The sequence below is a fragment of the Aedes albopictus genome, chromosome 1 (assembly GCF_035046485.1).
Source record: "Aedes albopictus strain Foshan chromosome 1, AalbF5, whole genome shotgun sequence".
NCBI lineage: Eukaryota > Metazoa > Arthropoda > Insecta > Diptera > Culicidae > Aedes > Aedes albopictus.
In genome coordinates, this window is record NC_085136.1 from 227,857,775 (window position 1) to 227,871,665 (window position 13,891).

Below are 13,891 nucleotides of genomic sequence, written 5' to 3' on the forward strand. Positions count from 1 at the left end.
CTCCCACGCTGAGGGAAGTTAAGGATGCCATCCACCAGCTCAAAAACAACAAAGCGGCTGGTAAGGACGGTATCGCAGCGGAACTCATCAAGATGGGCCCGGAAAAGTTGGCCACCTGTCTGCACCAGTTAGTAGTCAAGATCTGGGAAACCGAACAGCTACCGGAGGAGTGGAAGGAAGGGATAATCTGTCCCATCCACAAGAAAGGCGACAAGTTAATGTGTGAGAACTTTCGAGCGATCACCATTTTGAATGCCGCCTACAAAGTGCTATCCCAGATCATCTTCCGTCGTCTTTCACCTAAAGTAAATGAGTTCGTGGGAAGTTACCAAGCCGGTTTCATCGACGGCCGGTCGACAACGGACCAGATCTTCACCGTACGGCAAATCCTCCAGAAATGCCGTGAATACCAGGTCCCAACGCATCACCTGTTCATCGACTTCAAAGCGGCATACGACAGTATCGACCGCACAGAGCTATGGAAAATTATGGACGAGAACAGCTTTCCCGGGAAGCTGACTAGACTGATAAGAGCAACGATGGACGGTGTGCAGAACAGCGTAAGGATTTCGGGTGAACTATCCAGTTCATTTGAATCTCGACGGGGACTACGACAAGGTGATGGACTTTCCTGCCTACTATTCAACATCGCCCTGGAAGGTGTTATGCGACGAGCCGGGCTCAACAGCCGGGGTACGATCTTCACGAAATCCAGCCAATTTGTATGTTTTGCGGATGACATGGATATTATTGCTAGGACATTTGGAACGGTGGCAGAACAGTACACCCGCCTGAAACATGAAGCAGCAAAGGTCGGACTGGTGGTGAATGCGGCTAAGACAAAGTACATGCTGGTAGGTGGGACTGAGCGAGACAGGACAAGCCTTGGCAGCTATGTTACGATAGACGGGATACTTTCGAGGTGGTAGAAGAATTCGTCTACCTCGGTTCCTTGCTAACGGCTGACAATAACGTGAGCCGTGAAATACGAAGGCGCATCATCAGTGGAAGTCGTGCCTACTATGGGCTCCAGAAGAAACTGCGGTCAAAAAAGATTCACCCCCGCACCAAATGTACCATGTACAAGACGTTAATAAGGCCGGTGGTTCTCTACGGGCACGAGACGTGGACGATGCTCGAGGAGGACATGCAAGCACTCGGAGTTTTCGAGCGACGGGTGCAAAGGACGATCTTCGGTGGCGTGCAGGAGACGGGATATGGCGGAGAAGGATGAACCACGAGCTCGCTGCACTTTATGGCGAACCCAGCATCCAGAAGGTAGCCAAAGCCGGAAGGATACGGTGGGCAGGGCATGTTGCAAGAATGCCGGACAACAACCCTGCAAATTTGGTGTTTGCTAACCATCCAGTTGGTACAAGAAGGCGTGGAGCGCAGAGAGCACGATGGGCGGACCAGGTGGAGCGTGATCTGGCGAGTGTTGGGCGTGACCGACGTTGGAGAGCTGCAGCTGCAAATCGAGTATTATGGCGGCAAATTGTTGATTCAGTATTATCATGAATTTGATGTTAACTAAATAAATGAAATGAAATTGTGTTATAAACTTGTCTGTCATAAGCGGCAAAATAACAAATTCCATAACAAAAAAATGTTCCTGGAAAACCATTTCAATAACTTGTTTGGTTAGTTTCAATACAACTTAATAACAGTGAATTCGGAAAATATTTCAATAACAAATTTTGATATTAATTTGTTATTGATAGTAATCGGAGAGCAGAATTTACTATGATATCAAACTCGTTACTAAATAAGTTATAATACTTATTATATAAAATTATTCGCTTTGTCTCACAAACCCGCCAATAACATGAGGTTCATCACTTTAATGTAAGAAATATTTTCAAATGATTGAAAAATAATATGCTCAGCTTTTAATTCATTCTAAGAGATCTGAAGACGCAAGATAATCCAACTTTAGTAATTTCTATATTATCTAATACGACGAGCTTCGATTTCCACCTGTTACTAAACTGTTATATTTTAATTATTTTCGGAGCATGTGTGACCTTTCTTTTTTTTTCAGCATAGATAATGAAGAATTTTTAGAATGCTCAACAGTTTTGCAGAAAATTTTTGGGATATTGGAAATATTGTACTTTTATGTTTATCAAATGACTTTGTCATAAAATTCTTCAAAAAATTTGTCGACAGATTTGGTCATAATTTTTTCCATAAATGACTCTAAAAATCTTCCCGAAATTTCTCCGAGAGTTCTTTAACGGAATCTTTCATGGATTTCAAAGACTCCTCTAGAAATTCCTCCAGAATCCTGCATAGAATCCCTTCATGGGTTTCTTCAGAATTTCATGTGATCATTAGTCCTGAAGTTTATCTTAAGATTTCTAGGAAAATTTCTTTGAGGATTTTACCATGAGTTTTCCGAAAGATTCTCCAGGAGTTTTCAAAAGATTCTGCCAAGAATCCTAATAATTGCTCAGAAGAACTAGCTTCGGAATGTTTAAGAAAATTGCGCCAGTAGTTCTCTTTAAGACTTCTCCAGGGATTTATCGAAAGGTTCCTCCAGAACTTCCAAGTGCTTATCCAAAAACTATTTAAAAGGAGTCGGAATATCCTTTTTAACTGCATACAAAAATGAAACAACACAAAGTACCAGGTCATAATTGTCGAATTGTTGCTGTGGTTTCAAAACTTGTTACTGTTGTGCTATTGCTGATAAGTTGATCAATAGTACAAAAATAACTAAACTTGTTCTTCAACAAAACATGTTATTTAAATGTAATTTAGTTAATGGATATCAATAGCTTGATTAATACAAAATGAGATTGTCCAACAAAATTTGTTATGGAAAAGCTTTGCCTTGATAATTTAATAATAACAAAACAAGATATAAAAACAGGTTATGTGATTTCGTAGTTATTAACTTGCTATTCTCCTCTGCTCGGGATGCTAGACAAGCAACTCTGATCCCTAGAGGAAAGTAATTTGATATGTCAAAACAAATCAAATGCAGAGTGTGCCAAAAATGCAGATCATGAAGAGAGCCTCCACTATCTGTTCAAATGAGCATGAGCGAGAATAAAAGAACGCATAATTTGTAGTTACTTCTTAACCTTTCAGGACGCGCGCCATCAAACAGCTGAAACTGCATTGCGCTCGCGTTGTATACGACGAGCGAGGTTTTTTGGTAGTGTTATACTTTTTACAACGGCGCGCGTCCATAAGGGTTAATGCTTACCAGGAGCAATCTTTATTACACGGAGAAGACATAAGACTATAGACTAGTTGTCTATTCTGAATGTGTACACTATATAGTTCAAAAACTCCCAACGTTAGTAAGGTCAACAACGGCAAAAGCCACGTGCTTACAATCATCGAGGTCTCCACAGTTGTCGCGGGAAGAAGTATTTGTTAATAGGGAAGGGCATATTGTTAATCCAGGAGCCCCCTATGGTTGATGATGTGATCTGATAACACAGCGCAACATTATTTTGTCTCAAGAGCAAACTTATGTGTCTCCGAAGGATTTTGGGCCGCTGAATCCGAATCCGAGCTCAGATTTGCTCTAACACGTCACAACTTTGAGCTATACCTCAATTTATAGGGCAAAATATGCGATTTTGGGCTTTTTTTACTGCAAGCCATTAAGCAAGGAAATATTTGTTTTGAGCAATCAAAAGGTTAATTAGTCAATAACCATCTAAATTAACGACTCATGCAAAATATTTCGTATTACCTAATCAAATTTGATAGATTTAAGCGTTTTATGTCAGTATGAAAACTTGCATGCAACTTTTGGAGGGTGACTTGTATGGGAAATATCGTACCTAACATTAATCACTTATAACTATCAAATTTGATTTGGTAAAACGAAATATATTGCATGAGTCGTTGATTTAGATGTTGATTGACCAATTAACCTTTTGATTGCTTAAAAAAAATATTTCCTTGTTTAATGGCTTGCAGTCAAAAGAGCCCAAAGTCGCATATTTTGCCCTATAAATTGAGGTATAGCTCAAAATTGTGACGTGTTAGAGCAAATCTGAGCCCGGATTTGGATTCAACAGCCAAAAATCCTTCGGAGACACATAAGTTTGCTCTTGAGACAGACAAAAAGTTAATTTTTGTTACGCTGTGTAATGGATCAAATGATACTAATACAGAGCACTTAAAGAGAATTTCGTTTGCGTTCGCATGTTACTGGACCGCAGCTAGCTGCGCAATCCATTAAAAGGCCCTATTTGTAGAGCTCTGCAGTACGCTTGTCACTTCACGGGAAATGTCATTGTCACATGTCACAAGTGCTCTGAGATATGCAAATTCTTCAACAATTTCAAACACATCCCCATCAATCACTACCTCTGCACAATCATCACGAAGCCTGCCTTTGTCTTTACTCACAATCACGTATTTCAAGCCTGACTTTACCAAACACCGTACCTAACAAAATCCAAGAACGGAGAAAATCGAAGTAGATGTTCGCTGTTCCCATAACAACTCATACATTGAGCATTTCAGAAACGTGAAAAAATCCGGATATTTTTTCACAAATCGTCCCCAAAGGTAAGTGCTACAAGTAGTCCAGCGCCTCACGTGAACACTTCTTTTTTGTTTACATATGTTACATATGGTGTTTGGTAAAGTTAGGCTTGATTTCATCTTGCTCGAGTTTATCATCAGGCCTATCCTCGCTGTCTCCCTCTTCAGAGTTGCATAAGCTTTCTCAACTGCCCTGCGATCGATGTCCATCGGATCAATATCGTCCTTTCGACAATCTTATCGTTCAAGCATTTCTGCATAGCAGATCTGAACATCTCGTGGGCCTCTGCAACAACTACTTTTGAGGTCAGGCTCGAAAATCGGTCTGAACCTTACCTACCGTAAGGGATTTTGCAATCCCCACAAGTCTCTCATCTGTGACTTTCTCCTCATTGCCAGCCCCAGTTCCCAGCTATTCTACGAAAGGAGGAAAAGGACTAGGGCCATTACGCGGAAACACCGACGGATTCGAATTTTCACTCTGACAGAGACTCTCAAAGCAAGCCTTTTGGCTTGTCCTTATCCGGTCTTCAGCGCAGCTTTGGCAACGGCGAACATAATACATCTATCATTTCGCTCCTCATCAGTCGCATCAGTAGAATAACTAGCCACAGAAGTCCAATGTCGCGACTGTTCGTGTGACTAACATCTAGTTTGCCACGCCCTTACAGCGTCAGCAGCGGTACTAGAAGTGTCAAGTTGATTTTGTTTACAATAACAAAAGGTCCTCTACAAAATGGACACTTGAAAATGGTAAATTATTGCAATTAAAGTTATAAAAATAATTAAATACGAAATGTGACTACAGCGCCATTGGAGTTCTAGTGTATTTCTATTGTCGCATCAGTACGTGCGAGCTGCATTCACGTCCTAGCCCGTAGGCAGGCGCGGCACCGGTTCACAATCGGTTGACAGTTCGCCGGTAGTCTTCCATTTCTAGTAGAATGGATTTGCCTAGGCTTGATTCCTTAATATCTCGTCGTTGAAGTGGTGTCCGGCCATTTGGCCGAATGTTGTTTGGCCGAATTATGACCAAAAGAATTCAGAGGAAATTGTTGACACTCTGGCTACCAATATGATCGTCAGAAATATTTCCTTCTTTTAATCATAGGCTTTTCTTTCTAGTTTTGACATTCACGCATTAGTTGGCGTTGAAACTGCCAATATTTCATCAAAGATTTTTCCTTCTTTGTATCATAGGCTGTCCTTTCAAGTTATACTGATGCGGGGAAAAGTGGCATGGTCACTTAAGTTCATCATTCATTTTTCGGCCAAACGGCATTCGGCCAAACGACCCTATCGGCCAAATGCCGTTTGGCCAAACGGCATTCGGCCAAACGGCATTCGGCCAAACGGCGTTCGGCCAAATGACCCGGAATCCGTTGAAGTTTGATATCTTCTACCTACGAGGGTTTGGCCTTGGCTTACTCGTCCTTTCCGCAACCCGCTGGCTGTTGTAGTTGGGTGGCTCAGATTATTGCGACCAAGCAGGTGCTCCCGGAAGATGACTTCTGCGTTCACTTTGACGTTAGCGACGGTCTGATGTGAACACCGTTTGCTATGCCTATAAGATCGCATGATGAGCAAGCAGTGGATTCAAACGTCAGTGAAGCCGAGTGATATTAGAATGTGGATTGACTATCACACAGTAGTAGTCGATACTATGGCGTGCCATTACTACATATCGTCGATGATCGACTCCGCTCCTTTCGACTAAAGGTAATTTTGGTACCGACATTAACACTATTAAAAAAGCACGGACATGTTCAATGCTTCCAATGAGCTGTTCGCTTTTTGAAGGATGGACGACTCTAGACAACGGACTAACATGCACTGCCAATGCCCAGTGTCACAGCCAAAAACATTTTCTGACAGGTGCGATGGGAATCGAGCCCGCGCTTACCAGCACGAAGCGACTAAATGCTTGGTGACACTAGTGGCACGGACACGAAGCCACTCCCTGGGATGGGAACACGTACTTGCAAAGAGTTACTATTTTCTCAGTTCAGGAGTGTGCTATCAAGAAACGATGTATGGAAGACTTTAAACTTGTGATTTTGTCCAAAAGTTTGCCAAATAAAGTAGGGGTTGCACATGCATGTCAAAGTCGTGAGGGAGCTATGAAGGCGACTCTCCATGAGGTGAATGAGAATCACTCTCACTTCGTGGAGAGCCATTTCCATAGCTCTCTCACGACTACGGTATGCGGAGGGACCCTTGCATTATTCGGCAAACTTTTAGATAAAACAACAAGGTAAAAGTCCTTCATACTCTTTTTTTTTGACAGCCTGCTTCTGAGCTGAGAATATAGCAAGTGAGTTTAACTCTTTGCAAGTGTGTGTTCTCATTCCTGGACAACAGGTCTTCGCCCTATCACGGTCGTCATAAAGTCCAGCATCTGCGTGAACTGCATCAAAAGAAGACCACGTAGTAGTAGACACTCACTCCTAGACGGGGTATTAACTCACCGCCCATATCGCCACCAAGTTACTGTTACCGGCAGGTACTCGGTATGGGTCCGCTATAATATCCGATATCCGTCCCCCACTCAGCGACTGCTTGACAAAGAAGTTGCTGGGCTGCGTCACAGTGATTCAAACTCCGGGCGCCTTGGGTCTCCCGTTGGGTGATTGCTGTTCACTGATTTCCCGAAAAAATCAAACACGTAGGTGGGCTCGTGCAGCCTTTTGCCCATGGCTTGTGTCCGTGGCGTTAATATCGACTCAGATCACTACCTGGTGATGGTTAAACTGCGCCCAAAACTCTCCATTATTAACAATGTACAGTACCGGCGGCCGCTCCGGTACGATCTAGAACGACTGAAGCAACCGGATGTCGCCACCGCACGCAGAATCTCGAGACAGCATTGCCGGACGAGAGTGTACTCGATGTGGCCGCTGGAGTACAGTCAAAGCAGCCATCAACAACGCAGCTGAGAGCACTATCGTATACGTGGAACGGAGTCGACGAAACGATTGGTTCGACGAGGAGTGCATAGCGGTGATGGAGGAGAAGCATGCAGCGCGGGCGGTAATGCTGCAGCATGGAACCCGACAGAATGTGGAGCGATACAGACAGAAGCGGAAGCAGCAGACCCGTCTCTTCCGGGAGAAAAAGCACCACCTGCAAGAAGCGGAGTGCTAGAAAATGGAACTGCTATGCTGTGCCGTTCACATAAAATACGTAAGTTCTACCAGAAGCTCAACGCATCCCGCAAAGGCTACGTGCCGCAAGCCGAAATTTGCAGGGGTAAGGACGGGAGCCTCCTGAAGGACAAACGTGAGGTGATCGAAAGGTGGAAGCAGCACTTCGACGAGCACCTGAATGATGAAGAGAATGTAGGCGCGGGGGATCAAGGCAGCGGAGGAATTGACTATGTTGGTGCAGCAGAGGACAGGAACGAACCAACTCCCACGCTGAGAGAAGTTAAGGATACCATCCACCAGCTCAAAAACAACAAAGCGGCTGGTAAGGACGATATCGCAGCAGAGCTCATCAAGATGGGCCCGGAAAAGTTGGCCACTTGTCTGCACCGCAGTTAGTAGTCAAGATCTGGAAAACCGAACAGCTACCGTAGGAGTGGATGGAAGGGATAATCTGTCCCATCCACAAGAAAGGTGACAAGTTAATGTGTGAGAACTTTCGAGCGATCACCATTTTGAATGCCGCCTACAAAGTGCTATCACAAACCATCTTCCGTCGTCTTTCACCAAAAATAATTGAGTTCCTGGGAAGTTGCTAAGCCGGTTTCATCGAGCCCCGTATCGTGGGTAGATCACCTTATAATGGTGCGTTACGACGTAAGATCTACCAAAACAAATTTTGATCTTGTAATTTTTTAGCTTTGTTAATTTAAATGCAGGAAAATTCCAAGATCACAATTTGGTCTACTTTTTTTGTATTATGTTTTTCATTGTTAATGAACCATTTGTTTCAGGAGGATTCAGGTAATTTAGTGTCTATGTCTAGAGAGATATATTTCATAAAATGATGTAACTGTTGTGAGCCCATCACCATTTAATACTATTTTCTATTTCAGATGTACAAGCGGGCAACCCTGCGGTCGAGACGACAAAACATCCTTCTTATTTTTTGAAGGGTCAAGATCGCTATATCATTCGGTGGCGAGAAGACCACGTTATCCGCGTCGTTTTTCTTCTAGCCGAGTGTTGTAATATCGCGGGCGTAAATGTATTTTTTTAAATGATTTTCACAAAAGTGCAGATAACTTTTGATAGGAAAAAGATACATCTCTAAATTTTTGATATGTTGTGTAAAAATGTCCTCGCTTTCGATTGACGCAAAAATTTTGAAAATCGGTGGTTGCCAACATGGTGAAAAAACAGTTTTTTTTATAAAAATCCAAGATGGCGGCCAAAATCAATATGGCCGACCCAACTTTTTATAACTGAGGGGGTTAGAGGCAGAGGGGTGTAAGTGACCAAAAATTCAAAATTGAGATAAATATCGTACGTGATTCTACGTGATCAGTTTTGCTTGTTGCCAAAGACCCGTAATTTTTAAAAATGTTTGAGCATGTTTAAACATTTATTGAAAATATGACACTTAACCCTTGAGGAGATTTGCTTGGAGGCAGAGGGGTGTAAGTAATTTATTATATTAACATGAAGTACTGAATCATATTTTTTTTATGATGTAATGTACATCTATGTTCTCGTTGAATATGGTTTTTATCCATGACATAGACCCACGACGCACTTGGCGAATGTGTTGTTAAAAATGTTTAAATCGCATTGAACCTGTTGTTCCAATATAACTGCTCAACATTGTTTCAATCAATTTAAATTCTTAAGTTAATAATGGCAGTGATGGTATTCTACTAGTTCGAGTCTTACTGAGAGGAGACCTTTTCGTCATTTGCCCTTCTCATTATCCATTTCTCACTTACGCCAGTATTTGCGAAGTGTAGCTTTTGGAATAAGATAAAACTTTCACTCGACTGGCTTAGCCGCAAACATCGATAGTAAATTAATTGACTGATATTTTTGCTGAACTTTTTCACACAAAAACAGGCTTGTCCGCACTGAGCGCATGAAAATTCTGCTCTTTTGATTTACATCATCAAAACCATTTATGTAATGTTCCTATTTTACATGATAGAAGGATGTTTGAATATCCTAAATGTCACTTTGAACTGTCAAAATATCGCACCGCAGTGCCACACTGAGCGTGCAAAGAGAAATTCACTGGGGTGAATTCACCCGGGTGAAATTCTCTTTGCGCGCACAGTGTGGCACTGCGGTGTGGTTTTTTGACAATTCGAAATGACATTTAGGATATTCAAACATCCTTCTATCAGGCAAAATAGGAAGATTACATAACTACGATGGTTTTGGTGGTGTAAATCAAAAGAGCAGAACTTTCATGCGTTCAGTGCGGACAAGCCTGCACAAAAAAGTGACAATATCACCTTCTTTTCGTTGCACATCGCGAGTACGAATGACGATAATGTACCAATTAAGATTACAACACTGCATTTTACTCACAATTGTTCATTCCAAACTTTAGGACTTTATGACGATCGTGAAGATCAAAATAAGGTTATTAATTTGATTACCAAAATTTTGTACAGTTTCACGAATTCAAGCGGTGCTTTGCTAACTAGCCGACGTTTCGGCTGTGTTTGGCAGTCTTCTTCTATGGAAAATTTGGTCTATTTCTCCTGAAACGAAGAGCAGTTAACAAATTACCGTTTGAAATCGCGAGACGTCCAAACTCCAAATGTCAGTATATACTCGTTGGAAACCACTGGACGAGTTTACATACGCAGTATTACACTAAAAGTGCATCATTACGTCGTGTATGGTGTCATTGAGGCTCTGTTTTAGAATCCGTATGATAAATAATTAGATTTTAAATCGTATTGTTGGCGATTTCCATAATTTGGAAGGATAAAACATGTATTAGTAGCGCACGCCTATCTATTTATACATTTAATAATGAGTTTCTGTTTTTCTGTATTACCCTTTTAGACTCGGAAATATCTGAAACGATCGGCGTGAACATTTACATGCCAGTTTTTTTTTCGAGCCGGGGAAGATTCTGAACAACTTGACAAATTAACTGGCCCCAATACACATAACGGGGGACTTTTCTTTGGAGCTGTATATCAAAAAACCGCACAGCCGGTTTACTATAATTTTTATCTTTTTTAATATATCAGGTTTAAATGTATTTTTAATTACATTTAAAAAAAATAAATAATATTTTTGAAAATACTATGACGATTAAATTGTAGGTCCTTACTGACGTAACAATGATCCGACAAAATGGTCACTAAGGTTTTATGTTTGTGTATTTTAAAAAATGTTACGCTAGACGCATCACGATAGCGCAGTGTTCGTTCAGGAAAGCCTGGGTCATAATGACCCCAACATGCATTTTTTTTTTTGTTCAAACGTTTATTTGATAGGCTCGGGCGTGTATAACACTTTACGGAGCCGTAATCAACATGATGGTTACAAAAATACAATAAATTATTCATTATAAAAATCAATTTTGTCTAATGTTAAATTCAGTACTGCTGCTATTCTTATCTTGTCTTCTGCTATCAATTGTCGTCGTTCAGTCTCATCCTCAATCCAGTCATACGATGCCACTTTGCATCTCTGTCTCCTAGTAGAAGAGTCAGGGACGGCAACCAGGTTCACTTCACTTCGTGACGATCTGTTTGCGTTCTTCTTTTTCTGTGATCGGCTTGACTCTAAATCTGATGAGCGTTGTCTCTTCACGTCGGGCTTGTTCGATTTCTGTACTATTGTTCCATTGTTTGCATTAGTGATGTCCGGCTCTGTGTCGTCCATTTCAGCGGCAGCTGGGGCTTTTTCTTCTTTGTTGTCAAACATGGTGTCGATGATGCTGTTCGCAACTTCAGCTGTTGGTTGGTTTTTATAACCACTGCGTCGATCTTCAAAAATGGGACAGGTCTTCTTCAGATGCGATTCTGACTTACACACGAAGCATTTCGGTTTCAAACCATCATAGTATATTCTCCCTCTTCGGTTGAGGAAATATAGAGTCTCAGGGATGTCTTTCTCAACTTCCATATAAACGCCACGGATTCCCGTATACATATCGAGCTGATATTCCGGTGGGAACCGTTCTCGTACGGTACGCTTGATTTTCCCAAAATTGGCCATCACGGATGATAGATCTGAGTCAGATATTTCGGGAGGAAGGTCGAAAATCCGCACGTATCGATTGTTTCCTCCAGCGACGGACATGTGCACCATTACATGTTTGCCATTACTGTAATGAAAAGGCAAAGTCTTTGCGTTGTTTTCCAACGCAAACTGCATCGCATTCTCGTTCTTAAAACGTATAAATACCGACTTTTCGTCAGATATTTTATACGCTGTCTCCATCATGCACTTATCACCTTTCAGTGATTTAACAAAACGTCCCATATCAACCAAGGTTGGTTGAATGGCATTGTCCGGGAACAAAAAAGCCAGCGTGTTCTTTACTACCACTTCGTTCGACATTGTGACCGGTAGGTATAAACGCCGCACTAAGTCAAAACCAGCACCGAAAAACAAACTGTTGGGCTAACAAACGCGTCTGTACGCCTCGAAGCGTGATCGTGTACTCCCCAACATGCATTATTCATTTAAAACGAAAACAATTAAGGGACAATTTTATTCATAGTAATACTTGAGTCTAAATGTAGAGTATATGGCCTATTGAGAAATTGTTTGGTGCCAAAGTGGTGTAAGTCAACAGTTTGGTGGTAAAGGGCTGTAAGTGACACTAACCCAAAAATTCAAATTTTCATATCTGCAGAAAAACAGCGTATATAATGTCTGTTTCCATCTCAGATGGTGTAGTTACTTGATAGTAGAGTGTTCGGGGCGAATCCAAACTTTTTCGAATATTGTTAATTTTTTTATGAGATGTCAAAGTTTTCGTTCATTATCTCAAAATTAGGTTTTGGTCACTTACACCCCTTTGCTTCTGACCCCCTCAACTGTAAATAGTAGCCCTATCTTCTCTCTTTTCAACAACCTATAGTTTTTAGGTGGTTTCTGGCGAAACTTTCGAGTTATAACGGTTTAAATGAACCAACAATTGACAAAAATCGAGGGGTCCGCCAAAATGCATGTGGCTCTAACTAACGGGGGATCCACCAATTTGATTAACCAAATGCATTTTCCTTACTTTTTTGGGGAGGACTTTCAGAAAATCGCCACCTTAAACATTTTTGAAGACATGGTGTAAATAGTGGGACGGTCTCAGCGAGAGTTACCCAATAAGACCGGAGGTTCTCTACGAACACGATACAAGGACGATGCTCGAGGAGAACTTTCAAGCACTCGGAGTTTTCGAGCGACGCTTGCTAAGCATGATCTTTGGTGGCGTGCAGGAGAACGGTGTGTGGCGGAGAAGGATGGAACCACGAGCTCGCTGCACTCTGCGGTAAACCCAACATCCGGAAAGTGGCTAAAGCTGGACGGAAACGGTGGGCAGGGCATGTTGCAAGAAAGCCGGACAACAACCCTGCAAAGTTGGTGTTTGCTAACCATCCGATTAATACAAGAAGGCGTGGAACGCAGAGAGCACGATGCTGCGCTGAGCCTATCCCTATTTTTGTTGCCGGCCCTCACTAAGCACGCTCCATCCATCCTGACAAGTAGCTGCTACTTGTTTATTTGATTTAAATTATTGTTCAATCGATCCCACGAGTAACAGTACGAAAAAAGAGGTCCACCAGGCCAGAGTCCTGCATCAAGGCGGTAAGGGACACACAGAATCGAAGCGTGCGGTTGATCAGGTTGGCCCTCGCCAAGGGTGCAACCCTTAGAGGGGCGCCGAAAAGGCCCTAGCCTAAAAGCAAACAGAAATTGAATGCTATCAAAATTTCACGGTTTAATGTATCTAAGATTGGTCGTGTATTTTTACGTTCTTCCGATTTCTCAAAAAATTACATTTTTCGAATATGTACCACGATATCACCTGGACATTTGTCTACTAGGTATTTTTATTTGAGAAACTGTTTTAGATTTTTTTAATGAACAAAGCAAAATCAATATGCTTTCTAGTGACAGTTTTTTTTTCTGATAATTCCTAAACATTCTCACTGGGGAATGTCATAAGGTTCAAATATTTTAAAGAGCTGACAACAATATCTTTCAGCTTATACGATTGTTGAGGAGTTAAACTCTTGTAAATTTAGCACAAACCCTTCAAGCCGTATAAGTGAGTTTTTTCCTCAAAACAAATTAAATAGGTATTCTCACTTACCTTACTTACCGATCAGGCTATGGCCGCGGTGGCCTCTGCTGTACATAGTAGCCGTCTCCATTCCACTCGGTCCATGGCAGTTTGTCTCCAGTTCCGTACTCTGCGTAGGGTCCGC